Source organism: Megalopta genalis, chromosome 7 (assembly GCF_051020955.1).
Source record: "Megalopta genalis isolate 19385.01 chromosome 7, iyMegGena1_principal, whole genome shotgun sequence".
Lineage (NCBI taxonomy): Eukaryota > Metazoa > Arthropoda > Insecta > Hymenoptera > Halictidae > Megalopta > Megalopta genalis.
In genome coordinates, this window is record NC_135019.1 from 14,135,538 (window position 1) to 14,143,352 (window position 7,815).

Consider the following 7,815-nt stretch of genomic DNA (forward strand, 5'->3'; position numbering starts at 1 on the left):
GGAAGGCCAATGGGGGTACTCGCAATCATACGGGTAAAGCGACGTGACGAGCACTAATAACTATCCACGACGCCGTTATTCTTATCAAGCCGTTCCATCGAATCCGAAGCTCTCATTCAGCTGATATAATGGACACCTATACTTAACAGTAATTGCCGCGCGCGTCTCGTAATAACGATCCGGTGAACAACTCGCGGGCCATGGAGAACACTTGTTTGCGTCTCCGCTCGAAGGCTACCACCACCGGCGATGCCAGCCGGGCCCGACCGGGCCCGTGTTTGACAACGTCGTGCCCCCTTGCTCTTTAGACTTTTCATCGTTCCTGTTACTTCTTGGACTTCGATCGGCACGCACCACGATCGCTCGAATATTTATTAAATGGCACTCGGGATATCTCACGATATTAACATCTTGTTTTCCCAAGTAGCATAAGCTCCCTGTTTTTACTGCATTGTGGCAGGACAGAAGCCATTAATCACTGTACGGGTGATTAGGAGTCATCGAGAGATTATTACGCGATTAAATCGTACGAATTCTTGCTTATCGATCTCGAAGGACTCGACTTATCCAAGATCAGATACCGCCACTTATACAACAGATTTTCGGTATGAGGACTACAGTAAATTCTCCCTAATTCACGCTCAGATTGTGCACAAAAATTGACAATTTGGGAGGAGGAGACACGATTATTCAAGCTTTGCGGCTCGAATGCAATGAATTTGTATAATTGTTGACAATTCGTAACTATAAAAAGGAGTCCTTTTCCCAAATTGTCCACTTTTGCGGGCAATTTGAGCGTCAGTTAGGGAGACGTTACTGTATATTTTCTAAAAGTTGTTTCTCAGTCAATCGCGAAGGACTCGAAGCCGAAGTCGAAGTCTGCGACTTCCCAGGACTAAAGGCTGTCTGGGTGTGTCGAGGAGAGCCTAGGTCCGTGACCAGCCAGCATCATCCCCTATTGTATGCAAACCGAGGCCACAGATGCTGCTCCCTCGGGGTCCGTAGGCTCCGCAGGCTCCGTAGAGTCCGTAGGTTCGGTCTCGTTGAACGTCGCGGGGACGCCCGCTAATAATGTGTGTACGACGTCTTCGGGTCGGTATCGACCTATTCCATCACGTTCTGTGTCCTCTCCGCGTTAGACGCGATACGTGTACTTAGCCATAATTGACGAGAGCCAGGGCCGAGTCACGCGAAGCCTTTCCCGACAGCAGTTTAACGTGGCCGGGCGCATGTGCGGCTCCGTTCTCTTTTTCTCTCTATGCGTCTCTCCGTCTCTCTCCCTCTCACCTTCCGTCTCTTGTTCTCCCGATTGCCCGGACGTAGGGTAGGGAGCCTATCTATTTGCCCCTTCCGCCGATCCCTGGGCGCGGGTTCGAATTAACCCCACTTCTCCGCGCCGTTCTGCCCTCGGCGCGAACACGCCCTCGCCGGCTCGGTCGTCTCTCTCCTGTTCAAGGTTATCGCGGCTGTTCCTGGTACCACCACCCTCGATCCGTCGTTCGCCGTCGAGCTGCCGCCACTCAGTCCACGCCTCCCCGGTCTCCTGATTGGCGAACGAGCCGGAACGCGGCCACCGAGCTGCTCCCAAGGACCGATTTATATCTTCGACGGCGAGCCTTCTTCTCCCGCCGACCCCCTTCTCGCTCGGTCTCGCTCTCGGCAAGCCCTCCGCGGGCCGCATTCATCCGAATTTTTACCGTCCAACCCCGGGGGTTGCGTCGCGTCGTCTCGCCGAGGCATCACCCTGCGCCCCCTTTGTTCCCCTTTGTCCCCCTTTGGCCCCCCTTCTCTCCGCCGAACCACCGAACCCAGCCGAGCCACCGTATTTTTCTCATCTCCGACCCGGCGATCCGGCCGCCGGCGAAATTACGCGCGGACCCGCCTGATTTAACGAGGTTTCCTTGGAGACTACGCTACAGCTGCGGGGAGGCTCTTAGAAATCGCGGATAATGCTCAGGCTGACGGAAATCTAAGTATCGGCGCAGCCGAACCCGGTTTCGAATGGGAAAACTGGTTTCAGGACGTGTCGTCGGGCTGTTTTTTTTCTTTCATTTATTTATCAACGGACATGTTGCCCCATATGCGAGTAATTTAACGGCAGTGGTACAGCGATGTATAGGAAACAAAGTAAACGCTAAATACAGCGATGGACGCTCCAGTTTCATGCAACGAGATAAGATGTATATTTATAAAACATTATTCCGAAGTCGGCGTTTGAAATATCGCAGCGAAACCAAAGAAATACGACAAGTTCGGCAAGGCGGTTAGTGCCCGTGGTAATACGGTCGATCGGATTATGCAGTCCACAATTAGTGCTGCATACGGCTGGATGAAAACAAGATCTTGGCCTGAGTCCGCGGAAAGATGCATAAGTATGTATTTGTTCAACAAGAAAGGCTCGGTCGATACGGTTGTTGATCGGGTTAAAAATAAAACACGGTCTGCAATTTGTGAAAATTATTTTCCAAATATTTCTTTCCAGGTTTGTTCCATGCTCGGTTTCGAAAGCCACGAGGTTAAACTTTATCAGTTCCGAGGGTGTGCCTATTTTTGTTTCTGAGATCGTTTCGAAGGACAAGTTGCGATGAAAGTAAACCGTTTGAGTCCCAAGCAGTGCGATCGCGCTATTCGGATCTTGTGTCGCGATCGAACTTTAGTAACGCACGTACATCGCATAGCTGCTTTTTTCATTTTTTTTTCTTTTTGTTTTGTTCGTCAATCTTGACGAGCGCTATCGCGCCGCTTGGTTCTCTTCGCAATTAAAAACTATGCCGTCCGGTGGCACCACGCTGGTGCCATGCAAAAACTATCTGTTGTATGCCGGTGATACCACTTTGGTGCCATTTTAAAAAACTGAAATAACATTTGAACTATATTTCTTGGGTGTTGAAAGGCAGCAAACCAACTATAGCATTGTGCTTATTTAACTAAAAATTACGTACGAAAATTCTTGGATGACATATCTTAATTTTAGGAATTTACATTACCGCCATCTTCGAAATCTTTTTTAAAATCTAAGATTTCCAAGCTATTATGCCGGCGTCAAACAAAAGAATCATATCTAAGATCTGCGGACGGCATAGTGTTAATTAAGACAAGCGCTATCACGCTGTTCGTCATTTTTCGACCGTGTTTTCTGAATAACCCCTGGGACTCAAACGGTTAATAGGCCTGGATTCGGGGATCAGGATGTCCAAGTCGCTTGGAGATACGAATATGGATCGTTAGGAAGATGTCATCGGAGCTCGAGTATCCAAGGAGTTCCTCGCGTGAAAAATAAATGAGGTCACTTCAGAGTAAAGAGAAGTCTAGGTAGAATCGCGTGGGCCAGGGAAGCCAGGGAGCAGTTGGAGGGTCGCATTTGCGGCTATTGAGGTAAATACCTGCAGACGATCAGACAGACGTCCTTCGGCCGGTGAACAACGCTGGCCGATGGCCCTGACGAATCGGACAAACGACCGGTCATTGTTGACCCCCGCGAAGGTGTCGGGCCTCTTATTAGGCACGCGACCCTCGTAGAACGAAGATGGCTGGCCGCATGGTACGACTGCGAGGCAAATGTGAGACAACGCTTCTCTATCCTCAATCGTCGAGGGAGGGTTTCCGCGGGGTTTATTCGAATTTGCTGAATATTCTTACGGTGATTCCTAATAGACGCTCGAGAGGTCCTTTCTCTAACAACGTTCCGATCCTTCGAGTGTCAGGATAATTGTGGAAATTGACGATCAACGTCGAATACCAGCGTTCTTCCAGCAGAATAGGAAGCGAACGAACAAGTATTACGAATAGGTGACGCACGAATGGTCGCGGAACCGTATTTAACGACATGTATGGACGGAACTGACGTAACCAGTTCGACGAATAGCTCTTCCATCGAGCAACAACACCGACACACCGATAAAAAGCGGCGAGTCGCGGTTATAGAATCACCTTTCCTTGCTTTTTATCGCGAAGGATCGGCGCGTGCTGAGCAGCCATTTTGTTGGCACCGCGATTCCTCGGAGTTTGCCCGCCGCTTCGTCGAGCACCGTCACCGGCAAGCTTTCACACTTCACAGCCAAAGTCTCTCCTTGTCCTCCCTCCCCTAAGCACGGGGAATTCGTGTTCTATCGGCCGGAAATGATTCGATGTAGCTGGGGAACGTCTGCCAGCGGAGTCAGGGTGCTGACAAATCGAGCGTCGTCTCGGTCACCCTGGAGCAGGAGATTCTTTCCTCGCGTCCCTCGATCGATACCGTTTCTGACGCGCAGAGCGACAACACTTTCTTCCGAAATGACGAGCTCGCGGTCCTAGCCGAGCTCGAACTCTGCAAAATGTCTAGAATCGAGACTCTAATCTAATCACTACCGCATGACACGAGGTCTCGGGAAGCGTTAAATCTGTAATAATGCCGGGGCGATCCGGCTTTTAAAAGCTTCTGGTACCTATTGAATGGCTTTGAAAGCAACGTAGGCACTCGGAACAGCCTGTTCAGGGCAGAATCGAGGCAATCAGGGCCATTCTCCTGGGCCGGGTTGATTCGACGAGCACTCGTTTCGCCATTATTAATTTCCATAGCGTTTCCCACGGCTTTGTGGAGCCCGTAACCGCAGCAAATCGGGCGGCGACCGGCTCGCGACATGTAAATCCGAAATCGATGATGAACTCTGCAACGAGAGACCGTCGAGCGCCGTCTTTGTCCGACTCGATCGTTGCCGGGTCTCGTTCCTTTTGCGAGGTCTATAGGCGGTTAGACACGCTTACCTACTTCGAGCGAGTGTCTATGGGTGGGCTCTCGACGATGGCGTTCGACGCCTACAGCCGCGTTCACAGCCACGTTTCACAGCCACGAACAGAAAGCAGGTATAGCTGTTGCGAATACGGCCACCACCGCGCACCGGTTCGGCTCTCCGCTCCGCGGGCGTTTATTTGCGAGCGTGACTCTGGGTCCGATCGATTCGCGATACTCCGAAAGAGTCGGCGCTCTCTGAAACTGGCTCCCGCCGTACTCGTGAATCTGCCTGTCAACGAACGGGTCCCCTCGATTTATCCGCATATCCCTCGAGAATCCAGCGAATTACGAAACGGTTCTCTTTTGCCGATTTTTCTCCTCGAGGTTCACGGTTTGCCAAAGGCAACCGATCGCGACAACCTCCGTTCTCGCGGTTTAACGCTTCGGCTGACGCGTCATACGTTGCTCGTGGAATTATTTGCTCAGATTTCGAATTTCATTTTTATGCTTATTTATTGCAAATTCCTGACGCTATTGAAATACGCAAAACGTAAGATCGTTGAAAAGGTCGGCGTCGTACAACTTTACTCTACGATTTTAATTCAATTGAACAAAATACTTTGATTTTATGTAAGTATCGACGTTTTTCGTGTGCCAGTGGAAGCGTTAATGTGATGACTGTCACGCGACAGTCATACACTGTGGCACACGTGCAGTAAGAAACGTGAAGAAATTCCATATGATGATGAGGTGATTGTAAAGGAGCACACAGTGATCGATTTACATATTCACGATTTAACCCTTAGCGCTCCGCGCGTTTCTCGAGCAACTCCGGCACATTTTTGGAGCGGAGCGCCTGAGATAAAGGAAGTCTTATTTTCAGCGGAAAAGATTACACGTCCTTGTGAATGCATTTGATTTTATTTATTTTATAAATATACATTTTCCTGTTGTAAATAAAAGATTAATTTTTAATTTTGTAATTCACCATGGTGTGACAACTTTGGTAACAATCTCCCATGTGCACTCTGGGTTTACTTGGACAAGTGTCACAGTATTCACTTTGCCAAATAGAGTTACCAGATATTTCTTTCAAGTTTAGAACATTTTCTTCGTAATTGTTGGTTTCCTTTATAATTTTATTTACCAATTCGTCCGTGAAAAATAATTGAAAATATTGTATCGGCTGTTCAATGTTTGTAGGAACTTGTGGTCCAATGACCTGTGGCAATACACTAAAAGGTATTCTATCTGAAATATGTAATTCTTCCGTAACATCGCGCCGTTCATCTAAGTCTTGTAACGAATCTTCGCTTTCACTTTCAATAATTCTCATTCTTCGACTCTTTGCTAGTATAATTTCGCTACTACTACTCGAAGTGTCAGAATCATAACCAACATTGTGTTCCGCAATGTCTTTTAACTCTTCAAAATCAAATACGTCTTCGGTATCACTCGGCTCTAAATTCTCATCATAATATTTATTTTTCTCCATGTTGCTAACCATAGAAAAGGTCAAAAAATGGTTTAATCGTAATGATACAGACTTATAGCATGTTTTAACTACAGATAACAATTGCTAACGCCGACGATAACGTATGCTAAAAACATTTGGCTCCGCAGCGGAGCCTTCAGAGCGCTAAGGGTTAAGAAATTAGAATGAGCACGAGTCACGAGTTCGAAACTCGGATTCGAGAGATACAAGAAGCGAGCATGAGGATACGGCGGTGAAGAATCGGTGAGAAGATAGCGAACGAGTATTAGTCACGCCCATCGATAACGATAAATCGTCGAAGCGGCTACCGGTCGAGCAACCGACGGATTTCGCTCTCTGGACAGGAACGGTCGAAAGCAGTTGTAGAAGCGCACAGGCGTCGATCTCCGATTCCCGGCTTGATTTTCTAGCCAGCGTCGACCCAAGGCGTCTCGTTTAAATTATACACCTGAATTATATTCGAGAACGTTCGTCGACCAATTGAGACGCGTTTAATCCGGCCTCCCCGGTGGAACCTAACACCGGCGCGACGTTTCAATCTGCGAGCCGCGCGAGGAGACCAGCGCGGCGACCAGAAAAAAGAACGAGCGAGAGGAACATGGAAGATAATAATTACTCGAAGAGTGGAGCCAGTTTCCTTGTCAAACAAAAAACTAGAACACCGACTCCGCCCGTTCCTCGAACCGCCTAAATTTCCCCTTCTTCCTGCGGATCCGATGAAGCCGTCGTCGACCACACGGTCAGCTGATGTTCCCGCCGCGCCGAGCCGAGCCGAGTCGAGCCGCTGCTCGCACACACGCTCGCCTTAACAGCTTACTCCTCGCGATTCGACATGTCGTCCGAGCAGCTCGACAGGACAGCCTCGGCGGGAAGTCGGGTACTCCATCACCGAGTTACATAAATCTCTTCATTGAATGACCCCGATAATTGGCGGAGGGGCCCCGAGAGGCTAGGCGCGGCGCGGATTCGGGGCTGGCCCCCGGGAAAAGGGCGTGCATGATCTCCCGGGGCTGTTCCCGTTCACCGAATCATCGTTCCGGTGTCGAAACGCGCCGGAATCGCGGAATGGGAGCAGTCTTGTCATGTTAATTCGTCGGGGCTCGCGAATAAATGGACGCGAATCACCGTGCAGGATCGGGCCCACGATTCATCATCGGGCCCATTGGCTCTCGATAAAAAGACCGACGCAACCGACGATTCGTAACGACAATTACGCGTCGCAATTATCGACCGACGAGAAATATCGCGGCCGTCTTCGTCTCCGTTCGCGACGACGTCTTGTTTCCGCTCCGAAACTATTTACACGCGATCCTTCTCTCCTCCTCTCCACTGACCCCACCCCCTCCTCCTCCATGCCGCTCCTCATATCGGCGAGCTTCGATATTAACCGCAGTTCACTGTGCGCCCGATGCTCGGTCGCCATACGACGTCGTAAATGCCTTGTGTATATTTCCTGTTGCGGTCACGCCACTCGGCCGACCTGCAACCAACATGGCTCCCTTAACCAGAAAATTCCGAGATACATTTCCCTACATGCTAGGTTCGCGGAACAACGTGTGTCTTCGGTCATTGTTTTCGTTCCATAGGCTATCGGCTGCGCGAGAATCGT